Genomic DNA, 18,010 nt, shown 5'->3' with positions numbered 1-18,010 from the left:
TGGGGAGATGTCGAAGGTATTCAGGCTTAATTCAGGGAACTGGAGCACAGATCCAATTCCCTAGATCAAGAGCCCCTCACCAGCGACTAGGAACCTTCCTTGAGGGGCTCTATAAAATACTGAAAGAACCGATTCCAAAACTGAACCCAGAAATATTTACTTATGAAAGTAGAAAGCACAAAACATACTAAAAAATACTGGCAATACCTGGAGACCTGGAGTTTACCTGGAGAGAGTTCCGGGGGTCAACGCCCCCGCGGCCCGGTCTGTGACCAGGCCTATAAACGTAATGACCTCAGAAGTCTCAAGTGACCTTCCTTCAAGAGTACTTCGAAGGCAACCATATAACCATATAGGATTAGGCGGTGATTGGTGCTTACGTCGGACTTAAAATGAAAATTACGAATAAGAAGTCATTTCAGACAAAGGCTAGCGTGGATAGAGAGACCTGGAACTATCATTAAGTAATATTATTAAGATTAATGTAGTGAGTCATGATAATGGAAGGAAAGGAACAAGAACCCTTTGATTTGTGTTTGTGGGGATGACGTGTCTGTGCTACTGAACTCGCCTCTTGCTTTGTCGGCTAGCACTACATATTTCTGGAGTTTCAGTGTATTAAAGTAATAGAGGTAATAGAACATGTTATATTTACAAAAAAAAAATACCAATAACCCGATATTGGCAAATATTTGTGATCCGGTATTGGGCATAGCGATATCGAACACGTCAAACGCTGATCAAATCTAATCGAAGGTCAGACCTGTATAGACATCAAGCACTGCCAGTAGTGTTGTCTGTCAAAGCACCTCTTATGACATAGCTGCTATTTCTATAGCGCCAGTGTTGTCAGTCATATCCCCCATCAACCCCTTTCGTTGACCGACACCACTGATGGTAATTCCACCAAAATTATCCCATCGGATATTATTGACACTAAGTATCTTATATAAAATTTTGAGGGATAGATTTTATACCTTGATCATCATTGCATTTAATTGCACTTTGTACCAGATTATCAGTTTTTAATAATGTACTTTATAAATCGAACTTGTTGATTTTGTTGTACTTTCGTTGCACAGAGGAGGATGACAAAGATGATCCCATGTATCAGAAATCTTCCATATAAGGATAGACTGAGGGTCCTGAATCTGCACTCTCTCGAAAGGCGTAGAATTAGGGGTGATATGATCGAGGTGTTTAAATGGAAAACAGGAATAAATAAAGGGGATGTAAATAGCTTGCTGAAAATTTCCAGCCAAGACAGGACTCACAGCAATGGTTTCAAGTTGGAAAAATTCAGATTCAGGAAGGATATAGGAAAGCACTGGTTTGGTAATAGAGTTGTGGATGAGTGGAACAAACTCCCGAGTACACTTATTCAGGTTAAAACGTTGTGTAGTTTTAAAAATAGGTTAGATAAATACATGAGTGGGTGTAGGTGGGTGTGAGTTGGACCTGACTAGCTTGTGCTGCTGGGTCTGGTGCCGTGCTCCATTCTTGAGTGGAGGTGACCAGACTGGATGGGTCAGTGGGCAAATTGGGGGGGGGGTCATTGGGCTAATCGGGGGGGGGCATGGACCTGCTCCGCATGGGTCAGTAGGCCTGTTGCAGTGTTCCTTCTTTCTTATGTTCTTAAGGTGAAATACCATTGTGCCAGATACTTAAAAGATTTCAAACGATAAATTTTGTATAAATCTGAAATTTTGTCCTTTTGATGAGTCCCTCCCCTTCCTTTCTGCAAAAAATATTATAGTTTAATTAGGTTATTAAATTGTATAATGAATTCCTTGTAAAATCACGCTCGTTAAAATGTAATAAACCTCTGTTAATAAAACGTTATGTTTGTCTTAATGTAATATGGTTCTCCAGTATTGTAGTTTAAGTGCGTTTATTGAAGGTTAAGTGGCCGTCATTATATTAAGACATTTCAACTACAATAATGCATTTTCGATGTAAGGATTTTGTTCTCATTAAGATTAACACTTGTTTTGTGGATTCTTGTTACTTTACCGCATCATTATATGGAATAGAAAAAAAAATCAGTTTATATGCTTCTCCATAATTATTTAATAGAGCACATGAGATTTGAGAGTTTTTACATATTTTCATTCTCTGATGTGTATGAAAAGTGTTTATTTACGTTAATTACTTTATTATTTATATATGTATTTCGATATCTTATATTAACTAAATCGACATTTTATACATAATTTAATTTTTTCGATAATTGGTTAAGGATTTTTTATGCTGTAATTTTTCAAAATGGCACGTATCTAATGGTTTCCTGTGGTGACACTGAGATATTGTATTTTTAAATTAATCGGTGCTGTATATTTCACAGGCGTCAATAGCTTGATATATCGTTTATTATAAGTTTTCATACTCAAAACGACACAATCTGTCAGTGCTCACACTTAGGGTAAGTTATTATCCTCATAATACAAAGTGGAAATAAATCTTAAATGTGCTTTTTAAAAACCAATATCTTCCTCTGAAGAATTTGTCCATATATGTAGGGCTGCTGTGCGAGCTTTGAACTTTTCCGAAGATTGGAGGTTTTTCTGTAAACACTACTATATACAGTGCATTCTTTAATATTCTTTGGGAAATTGTCTTCGAGAAGTTGAAATGCTCAACAGAACACTTTAGTATCTTATATGACTTTTGCGTTATCTGCTCTTCAATACATATATTGCTAATGCATATATCATCACGAAAGTCTGAGAGTGGCGAATGTATGAAGAAGTTTTTAAAGGATCCAAGAAAATCAGTGTGTTAGCAAGTCAAAAGGCAAGAGGATGAGAGATGAAGAGTATCTAGAGGAAATGATGGGGCGTAGAGGAACATCAAGTTTGTTAGTTTAGGAAGACTATATACATCTTCGACTCGGCAAGTTCTCGTGTCAGTAAGAAACAACAATATTCTTAAACGAACTTGGTAGTGATGTTAAGTGTGGCAGGGAATGTGTCGTGCCAGACTCGCTTCACTCAGTTCCTGGCTTACCCCTCTCCCCCAATCCCCCCCGTTCCCCACATGTTTCCTTCACACACAAACACACATGTGGAGGAAACGGCAGGAGTGAGGGAAGGAGATAAGCCAGGATTTGATTTTCACACAAAATGAATGAGACAACGTTGAAATTACTTAGGGGGAACCATTGTGTGCCAGGAAACATGTAGTACTAAGTTTTGAGAACCTGGTGGAAATGGAATTGAAAAAGAAGAGTGACAGGAAAAGTACGATAGACAGGGGGGACTATGAAAGTATGATTTTTTTTTCTGAGAGAAGTGCAAAGGGAAAGGCACCCAAAGGGCAAGTTATATAAGAAAGAATGAAGGTAATGTTCGAGAGACAAAGGAAAGATTCATACCAGTCGTGAATTAAACAAGAAAACAGAGGAATAAAGGGGAGGTGCAAAGGGATTGAAAAACTAAGTAAATCAAACCACACACAACCAGGGAACAAGCGAGAGAAATAGAAAGCATTTGCAAGAATGCGAAGGAAAGCTGAAAGACAGTTGGAAAATGATATATCATTTAAGACCAAAACTGAATGCTATTTCACAGTCACACACGAAAAAAAGGACGCCTACGAAGGACCAGGTGATAAGCTTGAAGGAGGAGGGAGGAAAGATGACGGAGAATGATAGAGAAACGTGCGAGGAGCTTAGTAAAAGATTTAAAGAGGTTTCCACAGAAGAAAATGGACAGCAACCTGAAATCACCGTAGTCAGAAGAGATCAGCAGGTACTAGAAAGCATCAACGAACATAAGTGATGAGACTACTACTGGAGCTTACTATAACAAAGGCGATGGGACCAAATAACACATCTTCATGGTTTGTTGCATACTCTGTTTCAGAGAGAGAGAGGCAGGCTCATAATCACTATGTGACATAATAGCAAAGGTGCTAACCAATTTCTCCAATCAAGACAGCTGCCAGAAAATTTAGAAAGGGCAAATGTAGTCCACGTGCATTTGGTAACTCAAAATGCACACTGTCAAAGTTCTGGAGAAAATGGTTAGAAAATGACAATAGGGCACTTGGAGAGAAAATTCTATACAGAAAATTAGCACGGATTTGTGGGTTTAGTTGCAGAGGTACAATGAGAAAGTGTTGCGCAGCTTGCACTTTCTTGGACTCCAAGAAAATATTAAATACAGTACTACACCGGAGATTATTCCAGAATTTGGAGCAACAGGCAAAATTAAGAGGCAGTGATCCAGTGGCCAGGGGTGCTTGAATAACAGAAGACAGTAACCGAAACGACGAGATATTGGAATGAGAGTGAGTAACGAGTGCTTTTTCTGTTATACTTAAACGACATGCTAGCGAAGCTTCAGTAGTATGCACCATTATTTTGCTGTTAATGTAAAACTAATTAATGAGAAGAGCACAGTGATAAACTCCAAGGAAACCTCAACAGACTGTACAGCTTCGAGAGTTCCTTCCAAACAAATGCAAGGTCTTTCAATTTGGAGAAGGTGAGCAGAACGGTCACAGGGTACACAGCATGAGTGGAAAGCAGCTGCAAATATGAGAAAGAGAGATGGACCTAGGGTAAATATTATACCAAGCATATTGCTGGAAATAACATCAGCGGCATATGCAAAATTAGCAAATCTCAGAATAGCATTCAGGAACTTGAATAAACCATCCTTCATAACCTTATATACGACATATGCTAGGCTATTTATTCAGTATGCGGCCCTAGCATGGAGCCCACACCTGATAAAGCTGGTAAAGAATTTTTAAAATTAGCGGAGTTCATTATGAGGAGAAATTGAGGGAACTGAACCTGACTACCTTGGAAGAGAGAAGGACAAAGACGTGATTACGACAAAAAATCATAAGGAAAATTGATAGGGTAGATTAGGCTATATTGTTTAAATTAAGAGGACCAAAATCAAGGGAAAACAGCTGAGCAATAGGGATGTATATAACTTGAGAATCAGCGTGGTTAAAGAGTAGAATGACTTGGATGAGGCATATTGGAGATAAACTCGGTACACAACTTGGAGTAGATATTAAGGGACCCACTTATCTCTCCTTCCCTCCCTATATTTCTCCAACTTACCCTTCCCTCTTTGTCTTTCCCTCATCCCTTCCCTCCCCTTTCTCATTTCTTTTTTCCATTTTATTGTTCGAGCTTATTCCCTATTTTCTTTTTCAGTGCACATGTAATCATTGGTTATATGCTTTTTCTTTGAAGGTTCTTATTTCCGCCAGTTAATTTAAAAAAGAAAAATGGACAACAGAAAACCACTATATAACAAATATATATATATATATATATATATATATATATATATATATATATATATATATATATATATATATATATATATATATATATATATGTCGTGCCGAATATGTAAAACTGATCAATTAGCAAGAACTCGTTTAAAATTAAGTCCTTTCTAAAATTTTCTCTTATACTTTTAAAGATATATTTTTTCATTAATGATAATGAAAAAAATTTTATTTTTGCACCAAAAGAGTCTTAGAAAACTTGCCTAACCTTATTATAACAAGTACAATTTATTTTAGCCTAACCTAACTAAATATATTGTAGATTTGTTTACAGTAATTTAATACTAAACAAACACAGTGAAATATATTTTTTTCGTTAGGTTCAGAATGATTTTGGCGAAATTATTGCATACACAAATTTTCACTTGTCCTATATGGCAAGATGAACGTTGCTATTTAAGCCAAGATCGCAAGTTCTGCCTATTCGGCACGACATATATATATATATATATATATATATATATATATATATATATATATATATATATATATATATATATATATATATATATATATTTATATATATATATATGTGTGTGTGTGTGTGTGTGTGTGTGTGCAAGGAATTCGCGAGAGCAGGCGAAATATACTCAAACACTGATCTCTGGCTGAAGGAGACTCGAACCTAGGTTCGTAGGCTCGAGTCTCCTTCAGCCAGAGATCAGTGTTTATATATATTTATATTATATATATATATATATATATATATATATATATATATATATATATATATATATATATATATATATATATATATATATATATATATATATATATATATACACACACACACACACACACACACACACACACACACCATTTTTTCTGTTAACAGGTATATGAAGTCGTTTCCCTTGTGTAATTACTCTAGCCTTCTTCTTGTGGTATGGTTGCTACCTGTTGCGTGAAGTTTTTGTCATGCGGAAATGTAGGACATTCTTGAGAGATTTTATTATGCATGAAATTCCTGGCGTGTTTAGAAAGTTTCATGTCGGCATTCCATGACTAGTGACACCTCTCTTGTGCTATGTAAGCCGGATCACACTTCATGTCTTCTTGCAATTGCAGCACAGTGTTGCAGTGGTGCGTTATTAGCAGGATAAGTGGAAAGTAATGTAATTATTTGTGTGCAGTTCATAACGCGAGTTTTTGTTAAAACTTTTTTTTTTTAACTAACTCAGTGGCTGTTTCATCAGTTATTATTATTATTATTGGAAACCGCCATTTTCCGTCAGAGCCACAGATAGACCATCAAAAATGTTATTCATATTTTAAAACATTGTCTTTAACAAGTAGTAACAACATAAGCAGTGTATTTAGAGCTTTCATAGAAACACACGAGAGCTGCTACAACAACAACGATGTACGGATACAGGGGTGCAAACTTTTGAGATGCGATCAAATAAACAGATTACATGGATAGGTTTGGCTTACCTGGAGGTCATCTGAAGTGTGTTTCGGGGGGTCAGCGCCCCTGCCGCCCGCTTCCAGACCAGGCTTCCCGATGGATAACTAAATCAACTAAGCTGTTAGTATTATATGATAAAACGACACTGATTTATATTCTCATACTTTTATTACTATCATCCTTGTTATTTTCATTGCTTTGAATACTCTGTCTTGTTCATCCTTTCCGTAAGTGTCTCGCTATTCTTTCCTTCTGTCTAAAATGTTCTAGCAATTTATTTCCTCTTTCCTCGTTCGATTCCCAAATTATTTGTAAGGTATATGTCTGATTATTTTTCCAGCCTTTTCTTCTCTGTCCCTGCTATTTTGTGCCTAGTTCTACGTCGTCACTAACAATGGTGTCATTGCTCCATGAATGCTAAATTTTAAATGTTAGTTACTATAACGTAGTATGTTCTCTCTAGTACGTAATCTGTTACGTATAATTGACTTGTTATGCATGATTAACTGATAATGAATGGATATTCCTCCCCTCATAGCGATACTTACACAACCAGCACATTTAAGAAAGTTAAAAACGTTAGTGTTATATTGTCCAGCAGACAGGTAATCAAAACAGTGTATTGCACATAGGTTAGTAGGAAAAATTGCAGTGGGAAGAGGATGTTCTGAATTACGACTTGTGGCTGTCCAGTGACCCGTGAGATTAGTGTTCCTGGCGTGAGCTTAAGTCTGGCAGTGTGGCTCTCGGTGAGATCGAACTTCAAAATAAGAAAATCTCGCATTCCATCAACTGAGTACCGAATTTCAGACGTGACTTTTGTTGGGTGTTTTTTATATATTGGAAGTTATATGTATATTTCTAACTCCGTCCTGGTGTAAGGACACGAGAAATGCATACGTCATATATACATAATGCAAACGTAAATACGCATAGATGCAACTTCGATGAATTCCGATTTATACACTATTAATAATGGGAGCCCTGTGTGTGTACTCACCTAATTTTGGTTGCACGGGTCGATACTCAGCTCCTGGCCCCGCCTCTTCACTGAACGCTACTAGGTCTCCTCCCTGCTCCATGAGCTTTATCATACCTCGTCTTAATGCTATGTATGGTTCCTGCCTCCACTACATCACTCGCCAGACTTTTCCACTTCCTGACCACTCTATGACTGAAGAAATACTTCCTAACATCCCTGTGACTCACCTGAATCTTCAACTTCCAAGAGTGACCCCTTGTTTCTGTGTCCCCTCTCTGGAACATCATATCTCTGTTCACCTTGTCTATTCCACGCAGTATTTTGTATGTTATGTATGTGTGTGTGTGTGTGTGTGTGTGTGTGTAATATTTCCTTCCCTCCCTCCCTCTCTCCCTCCTTTCCCCTCTCCTTTTTCCCTGGTCCCTCTTATACATTGTTCACCAAGACTTTTCTTCCACACATTCTCCTCCGCCATCGCCGGCAGGAATCAGGGAGCCCTCACTTGAGTAAATTATTACAGTGATGCCAATAACGCGGGGATAAACTTGGCCATTCCTTGTTTTCAACGTGTGGCCGGCGGACTCATCCCTCGTAGAGGCCGTTCCCGTCTCGTAACATTCTTGCCGAAAATCAATGTCACGGGAAGTTCCTCGAGCTATTTGCTACTCGGTAAATTTGTCCCATCATTTTGTTTTCCTTCTTTCTCTTAATGTAGAAGTGTTTACTTCTGAGGATGTTAGTGGATGAGTTTTTGCGCCTATGTGAATAATAATAATAATCTTTATTTCTACCAGTACATGTACAACGTATACAGGCCTAGCTAACTTCAATGACATCATACTACTGTATAGAAAGCCCCATGTTATTCAGAGCATTTCGGGTAAATTAGGTCAATTTTGTCCCCGGGATGCGACCCACTCACACCAGTCGACTAACACCCAGGTACGAATTTTACTCATAGGTAAAAAAGGACAGCGGGTGTCTTAAGGAAACACGTATTTATGTTTCCACCTGTACCGGGGATCGAACCACGGACCTCAGTGTGAGAGATGAGTGCACTAACAATCGAGCTACGGAATGGTGGGAAAGTGAATGAGAACCAGTGACTTTGAATGGGTATAGGTAGATTTGTGAATAAGGGTGGATGCACAAGTTCACATGGGTAGGTAGGTGTGGGAATAGGTGTGTGGATGAGTGTGGACATATGAATGGGTGTATATATAGGTATGGATGGATAGGCAGTAAGTATGTGAATGTATGTGTATGAGCGTGAGTATATACGTCTGTTTAAATGTGTGCTTTGAATATTAATGATATTCGATTTATTTTCTGGAGCAAACGACTGTAACACCAATTTATTGTTGTGTTTTTATGTATACAAGTACAACAAGTACATTTCGATTCCCCTAAATGTAGCGTTGACAGGTGTACCTATCTGTTTGTCTACTGCGACCGGTTACAGACTAGGCCTTCTAGGTGACGGCCTGATCAGCTTGTTTGCGCTAGCAGCACGCAGATTAAAGTGGGCACTGCAGCCTGACTTAAGGAACTTAATAATTAAGGGCTTAAGATTCTTTGATATACCTTTGATGAGTTCCGAGAGTCTTTATACTCCCGGAGCCCGGCAGTGGGCCAGGTGTGGTGGCAGTTCTGAGAGGAACGTGAGGAGTGATGACTTCCTTAGGAGTAAGAGAGTGGAGCTGCCCCAGGAGTTGGACAATCTGGTAAGGGAGAAGTACCCAAGGAATGGAAAGGGGATTTAGGAAAACGTTCATTTGCATAATGCTTAAGAGCGCCTTGTTCACTTAACGTATCACGTACCTGTCTCAAGTTTCAAGGGTTTTCCTGCCCCTCCCAGCCCGGCCTGAAGACAGGCATCCTTGTTGAGTGCAAGTTCAACCATCCTGTTGCTGTTAGTGGCCCGCTGGCCAACATAGCACTCACAGCCTGGTTGATCTGATACTGAGCAGAGATATTGATCTTGTTTCATATTGAAGACTTCTACATTTGTTCAGGCAATATCTCTGATATTTGTTGGTAGCAAAATGTTTGTGTACTTAAATTACTTAAAAAATCCACAGTTACTAATGTTTTTTAACACCTCGATGATATTTAAATATTTGCAAATGTTTCGAAATTACAAGTTAGACTTTTTTAAGAGTTGAGTAGCTTATTTTGGAAAAAGCTCACTTTTTTTTTTATAAACTTCTCTCCTCATATCCACTCTAAACTTTAGTATCGCCGCCCAACTTGTTTACGTCTCTGCTTCATAAACATAAATTTTTCAAAGTTAGATGACTGATTTCTTCTTCTATAAGATACCTACCGAAATAGAATACAGTGTGTAAATGACAATTGTTTTTTGATAATTTGATAATCGTGTGTATAAGGGCGGGTTTAATGACCTCTTCCCTGACTTTGTAAACAGAGGAGGCTTCACTGGAGGTTGTTGTACCAAGCTTGGCAGTTTTTTAATGAGTTTCATCGTAGAGTGACTTAATCACCTTGGCGAGCAATGAGTGGGAAGGTTCCTTGAGGCTCCTGTGTTGTAATGAGGCTCCTTCAATTCTGTGACATCTAGGCCTCTATGTTCGCTTATTAGATCGTATACGGTATCCCGGGGGCTCAGTAAATTCAGCTTAGATTTCATGTGTTCTAAAAAACTATAAAACATCTTTATAAAGAAGGCAGCGGAGTGATGGCTAAAGAAATATGCACCAATCGCACTAACAGGTAATATCAGACATGGAGAAAGTTTGTGACGAGGTACCAAGAAGGTAAATGGCCGGCTTTATGGAAAAGCGTGAGCTATACAACCCAGGTAAGAAAGATCCGTAATAGCAACTACCAGGACAAAATCCAAGAAGCATTGGAAGATAAATAAAATCCAGATATTATATTTAAGTATTTATTGAAAGTTTTGACATCTGTGACCATAAAGTAATAGGCTATAAGATTACAAAAAAATATATTCAATAAAAATTAATATTCACTATTTTAAATCACAACGTGATAAAAAAAATCAAAACGAGATACAAATAAATATCGTAGGGTGCTGTTGTAGCTCCTCCGCTGTTTTTCACTTTATAACAGAAAAAGAAAAACAATAGAATACCCTTAAATAAACTTCAAGGTAAAGATAATCAGGAAGCCCATAAGTTAGGGAAGGTGCATTAAGGGATGAAAGACAAGAATTATTATGAGAGACGACCTGTCGTTTACATTATAGATAGAGGAAACGCAGCCAAGGTAGAGAAACTGACTGGTTGAATTATCATTTTTTTTAATCAGAGGAGCCTTTCTAATGATGACATTCTTCAAAGTACTGATGCTCTGTTGCCTAGAATACTAGTGTGTTCCTTTGTCTCTCTTCAGATTACACCAGATATCCAAGATATGAAATCTGCTACTACTATTACTGTTATACTACTACTGATGTGTTAACTATTACTACTATATTCCACTACTATATTACTATATACTGCTACTATATTACTACTGTACACTACTATATTACTACTATGTACTACTACTATATTACTACTATATACTACTACTATATACTACTATATTACTACTATATACTACTATATTACTTCTATATACTACTATATTACTACTATATACTACTACTATATACCACTATACTACTTTCCCCTTCCTCTGATTCTCTCATATTGCTTTCTCTGTTGTCTCGCTCATTTGTGACTTGACAGTAGTCCAAGACAGACCGAAATGTCGTCATAAGGTTCGCCTCATAAGTGTGGGTTATTTGTGCATAGTGGAGTGATACAATGAGAAATCAGTATAATCAAATGGATAGAATGAGAGATCAGTAAAATGGATGTATAGAATGATACATCAGTAAAGAGGATGGGTAGAAAGATCGATATAGTGGAGAGAGAGGGATCAATATAGAGCGGAAGTGTTGTAAAGAATAGTGTGTGGGGAGCTTCACTTGCGGAAGCCGAGACTTGGCACGATTGTGGACTAGCACTTTGGCCAGCGGTATTGAATTTATCACTTTCTGGTTTACAGGCAGCGTCGTGTAGTTCTGTCTGATTCAGGGGAGAAAAATTCGACTTGTGTTCTTCGTATAGCGATTTAGGTATGATTTAATGCAGCCACAGTTTGTCCACGTTGCCTTTAAAGACACGAATAATAATATTTTTTTTATTTTATAAAATATAATTTGTTTTTTGACATATATGTTCGCTACAGGATGATTGGCGCTGCCAAATAAACTAACCCCTCCGGGCAGAATCTAAAAAAAAAAAATCTAAAATCTGGCATGTTTCTGTGCACGAAAAAACTGGATGGGTATACCTGTGGAAGTATTCAAATATTATGATAGCTCTCATCGGGTATTGATCTGGCACACCATGGAACTTGGGCGTAACCCTCAGGTAATTCCATCTTTTGGTTGGGAAAATACGAGACCTGTTGACGAACCACTCATGAAAGATGGAACTGGGATGTTTACGATGGAGTGCAGGAAGACAGGCAGCTGCCGCCATGGTCCATCCTGTTGCGTACTGAACCTTAAACTGTCAGATTCACTTTCGCTTCTTTCCTCTTTTGATAAGGATCTGGTATCTCCCTCTCCAATGGTATGCTTAAAAAAGAAGACTTTAGTAGAAATATTAACCCTCCAGGGTTACTAATCCAAATTAAGTATGCCAAGCACGGTGGCTTATTTGCATTAGGGTTCTTTTTTGGTTCTCCGCCAGGATGAGGCCCACATTATTTCCTTGGGGAACCTCTAATTTCATAGGAGTCATATAGTAATCATATTTGATCCATAGAAATGGAGAGTAGTGCTAGCTCACTGAATCAAAAACCCTTCACCAGCATCAAAGACCCTCTTGAAGGGAGGCGGCCCACAACAGTCGACTAATGCTTAGATATCTATTTACTGTTAGATAATCGACTCCTTATGGTTGTGAGCAGAATGCACTATCACTGCACTCGAGGTACCCTGTTACCTTTCTCTTAGCAAGGTTTATGGGCGCCTCATTAGCCATAATACATTTTTAAGTTAACCACTTCAAAAAAATATTTTATCTAATAGAGTAATCGGTGCCCGTGTACACTCAAACATCTGATCTACTGGGAAAGCTTGAAGTCCCTTCAACTCTATTCCTTGAAACGTTAGTGAGAAAGATGCATAATAATAATAATATATACTTAGAAAATCATGAAGGTAGTGGTTCCAAATCTGAACAAAATCACTCCGAAAGGTAACGAAAGACTTGGCAGACGGTGCAAAATACCTCCACTAAAAAGCAGGGGTTTGACGAATACACTAAAAGATAACTCGATACATATCAAGTGGTCCTTGATTACAACGCTTTCCCTTCATTTTTATGGGAAATTACCAACAAACCTCTGGCGGTCAAAAGAGAAGTGGACAAGTTTCTAAAATCAGTTTCTGACCATTCGGGCTGTGGTTCGTACATTGGACAGCGTGCGTCCTTGATCCTCTAGGAGGCCTGGTCTGAGACCGGGCCGCGGAGGCATTGACCCCCAGAAATATCCTTCAGGTATTATGTATCTGACAGGTGAGCCTGACCTAAAATGTAAAAGCTAAAATAAAAAAATCGCCTCATTTACTAAGACAGAGCTCGTATTTAGCTTTCGTGATGTTAAAGCGTCCAGAGTACGCCCTTCTTGTGCATTACCGGAATTGTGAAGAACTTCCCATACCGCATCAGGAAAAACTACGTAAATTCTCACAGTTGTGATAATATTTTGTTATCAAGAGATCATTACCATACCTTTAACACTTAGGTATAAATTACCACATATCTTTCATCTTGTCTGTAGAGATATTTATAAACAAAATTTTCTTTGTTTATAATAATCAAAACTTGAGTCTTAAGATGTGCTGCTCTTAAATTTTCAGGAAATACTCTTGAGCAAATTATTTTACCATTAAAGGTTGTGAAGTAGGAAAATTGTCCAAACATCATTAGTGAACTAGCAGCGTTATAGCGGTTTGAGAGGCAAAAGGTGCTGTAACGTATTATCTTGAGTCCAGGTTGTGGTGTGTGGTGGTGACAGTGAGGGACGGCTGGGTGTGGTTGACCAAGTCTGGGGAACTGGTAGGCCACACCAAGTTTACCCTCAGTCTTGGCCAGAGGTACATACGGCCTGGCCTAAATATTGGTAGAGGGTCGTACGGCCGTTCTTCTTATTGGCCAGACGCTAGCTTTTCTTTAGTCTTTAAATAGGGATTAAAATAAACTTTGTTTATACATATCTTTGGATGTGTATATTGTCCTCATTAGATGGTTGATTAAACAAGCCGAGCTATCTTAAAGCTAAATGTTAAATCAGTTCGAAAGAAAAATAGTAAGCATTAAGAATATATGAACAGAGGAGCACTGCAGTAGATTAAATACTAGATGAACAAGACACGTGTGCAACACTTGGGTATCTTTACTGTGGAGACGTTTCGCCAACCAGTGTCTTAATCAACCCTGTACAAAGACTAAAACTGGATGCGGTGGAAGGCATGAAGTAGAAATTTGAGATCAGGTCCTTAGTCTTAAAAGGTGGTGTTCGACCCATCAGTCTTGGTGAATCCAAAGTAGATGGCCGATAATGGAGACTTACTAGGAACAGGCCAGGTGAAGCAGTTAAGAGATTGCAAAGCCCACTAAGGGAAGAAGCCTACCGGGCAGGTGAAGCATTTTTACAGTAAATATAACCAACTGTTGCATGTAAATACATGAGTAGATGTGGGTGGGTGTGAGTTAGACCTGATAGCTTGTGCTACCAGGTCGGTTGCCGTGTTCCTCCCTTAAGTCAATGTGACCTGACCTGACTAGGTTGGGTGCATTGGCTTAAGCCGGTAGGAGACTTGGACCTGCCTCGCATGGGCCAGTAGGCCTTCTGCAGTGTTCCTTCGTTCTTATGTATCCCAATTACTTCTCTACTGCCTAATTGTCAGCCGCGCCTCTCTACCATATGCTGACACTTTCTTTATCAGTCTTCTGTGTAGGACTCTTGCTAAAAATCCTAGTAGACAACATTCTTTATGATCTACTGCCTCAAATTCTTCACTCAAACTAATTTTGTTAGAGAAGAATGGCGCCTTTGTAAAGCCACGATAAGATTTATTAGTCAGATTATGTTCATCAGGATGGCCTCTAATTATATCTGCTACTATTAAATGTAATAGTTTTTCTACTATTGATGCTACGATGATTGGGCGATAATTCGATGGTACCTGGAGGTTATTCCGGGGATCAACGCCCCCGCGGCCCGGTCCATGACAGACCTCCCGATGGATCAGGGCCTGATCAACTAGGCTGTTACTGCTGGCCACAGCCACAGCCCGACTGATCCGGCACTGACTTTAGGTATCTGTCCAGCTCTCTCTTGAAGGCAGCCAGGGGTTTATTGGCAATTCCCCTAATGCTTGATGGGAGGCTGTTGAACAGTCTTGAGCCCCGGACACTTATGATGTTTTCCCTTAGTGTACCAATGGCGCCCCTACTTTTAATTGGGGGCATTTTGCATCGCCTGCCCAGTCTTTTACTTTCGTAGGGAGTGATTTCTGTGTGCAGATTTGGGACCATTCCTTCCAGGATTTTCCAAGTGTAGATTATGATGTATCTCTCCCTCCTGCGTTCCAACGAGTACAAGTCAAGTGCTTCCAAGCGTTCCCAGTAGTTAAGGTGCTTGACAGAACTTATACGTGCAGTAAAGGATCTCTGTACACTCTCTAGATCTGCGATTTCACCTGCTTTGAATGGAGATGTTAATGTACAGCAGTATTCCAGCCTAGAGAGAACAAGTGATTTGAAAAGGATCATCATTGGCTTGGCATCTCTCGTTTTGAACGTTCTCATTATCCATCCTATCATTTTCTTTGCACGTGCGATCGTTGCACTGTTGTGATCTTTGAAAGTGAGATCCTCAGTCATTACTACTCCCAGGTCCCTTACATTATTTTTCCGCTCTATTGTATGGCCAGAGTCTGTAGTATACTCTGTTCTAGTTATTATCTCCTCCAGTTTTCCATAACGGAGTAGTTGGAATTTGTCGTCATTGAACATCATATTGTTTATCGTTGCCCACTGGAAAACTTTGTTTATATCTTATATCTAAGAGACTTTAGTCCTCTGGTCATCGACTTGGGATTAATTTTTTTTTGTCATATGGGTAATACATTTTCTTTGGGCATATTGTACAGTATTTTGGAAATTGCCATATTTGCATTTTACAACATGTATGTGTGTAAGATCATTACCTATGTGTTTATTGGACAGGTTATCTCATCCTACACTAGCCAAGCGTTTCCTGAGTCCATTGCAATTGCCGAGCGAAACTATGGGACCTCTTACTTCAATATTCGTATTATCAAAATTATTATGCTGAAATCAGATCAATCAGTTTATTACCTCTAGTTGGTTCTGTCACAGACTGTTATATAAAAAAAAAAACTGGTGCACAACCTGTACAAAGTTGCTGGACTGTTAAGAGTCTTCCTAGAGTCTACTTGTATTCGATTTCGAAAGACACTGAAAGTCCCTGACATGGCAGCAACAGCCTGACCAACCAAGCTCTTGGTGCCTCGATGAGTCAGAAGGATGGCGTGCAGCTGCGGAGACCTGGCAGATAAAAGGACAAAATTGGGTAGCGTCCCTCGCGTGATGGCGGCTGTTATACTGGGAGGCTCTGAACTTCGTTATCCCGTTGTTGTTGTTGTTGTTGTTGTTGTTACTGCTCTAGGTTTTCATTCACCTAAATAGCTGTTGAGAATTTGGTTTCTTGGTTCTGTTGAAAAGAACTAGTTATGTTAGTTACTGGACAGTATTCCAAATGATGTATTTCTGGTCGTTTCTGGATTCAAATTGACTAGGGTTTAGTTTGGAGCTTGACGTCATGTAGCAAGTCTAGGTTCAGCTAATATGAATCGTGTAATAAATGTCGGACATTGACAAGACATATAAGAACAGAACGCTGTAGCTCTACAAGTTTAATGCAATGTTAATGTTTTACAAAGGGGATATTCAGGACTGGTAAGCCAACGATGCTGGCGATGCCCGGTAATGTGACCAAAGGCACCAGTGAATGGGGTCATTATACTATAAACCCGCTTCAGAAGACATTTTCCTTGAAACTGCAGCCACCGTCTGCAGTGTTCAAAAGGCACATGTTCAGAAAGGTCCCCACATCCAATCATTCCCACTCTCCAGTCATTTACATATGAATGTGCACATATGTGTGTACTGTGCATGTTCTTTTGTGTCTGCAAGTTTATAAACTCCACAGGGAAGAAAATTTGGCTGTTAGTGAGGATACGCAAAAATACTGACATGCGTTTTAAATTTAATTGTATATACGCAAACATGACAATTTTTGTTATTGGCTCTGCGTAACTAACAGAGTGCTGCTATATGCAGCTAGTGAATTATGGTAGTATAAAACTGAGAGGATTGCGGGGAAAGTTTTTTTTTGGGGAGGGCACAGGTCCCCCCTGGCCTGGTGAAAGTCCTCTCCAGTCTGGGCCTTAACCTGTCACAAAAACAAACGGGCCGCCCTCAACCACTGCTATTCCCCCACTCGAGTCAGGTTTAACAAATATTTTTGGCTCTCGCGATAACGCAGGAGGAAAGAGAGGGTGATATCTTTTATGTGGGCGGTGTTTATACCCGTATCTGCCTTTTCTCCGCCGTAAGGTACTAGATGATGAGGCCTTTTGCCTGGCTGGTACAAATGTTTCTACCCACCTGTTGATAATTTCAAACGTATTGCGCCTGGGACCTGGACCTTAACATGGCCACGTGATTGATAGCCTGACCTATCAAGCTATTGATGATAGCAGCACGCTGTTCAACGTAAAAATTATAGCCTTGCTGATCAGGAACCAATTATAATGGATAATAGTCATTATTTAAGCAACTTTGGCAATACAAGTTAATGATCTCAAAAATGTGAAATGAGGACAGACAGGGCACTACACTAAACTTAAATTGTTTAAAGCTGCAACTATTTAGATTTTTGAGGTAATTTAGCAACCTAATCTAATCTTGAACATTTAGTGTATAAAATGTGAATTTTATTATGAGATTGATTTTCGCCGATTTATTGCCACAGTAAATTTTCGCTCGCAGTGTGTGGTAACTACCTGAAGATTGTTCCGAGGTTCAACGCTCCCTCAGCCCGGTTCCAAATCAGGCTTCCCGGCGGGTGTTCTGATCAACCAAACTGTTGGTGGTTATCACACCAAGTCCAACTGTTATATATCTTTCACCATAGAGTATTAGCCATTCGAGGCCCCTATTTTTTAC

At 39.0% G+C, this 18,010-nt stretch overlaps 1 protein-coding gene across 1 annotated transcript in view; it reads left to right on the top strand.

The window, feature by feature from the left end:
- Nucleotides 1-18,010, top strand: part of LOC128699370 (neurobeachin) — a 485,949-nt gene that overhangs the window by 203,170 nt on the left and 264,769 nt on the right. The window lies entirely within an intron of this gene.

The sequence above is a fragment of the Cherax quadricarinatus genome, chromosome 61 (assembly GCF_038502225.1).
Source record: "Cherax quadricarinatus isolate ZL_2023a chromosome 61, ASM3850222v1, whole genome shotgun sequence".
Lineage (NCBI taxonomy): Eukaryota > Metazoa > Arthropoda > Malacostraca > Decapoda > Parastacidae > Cherax > Cherax quadricarinatus.
This window is presented reverse-complemented; position numbering and strand designations above follow the sequence as displayed.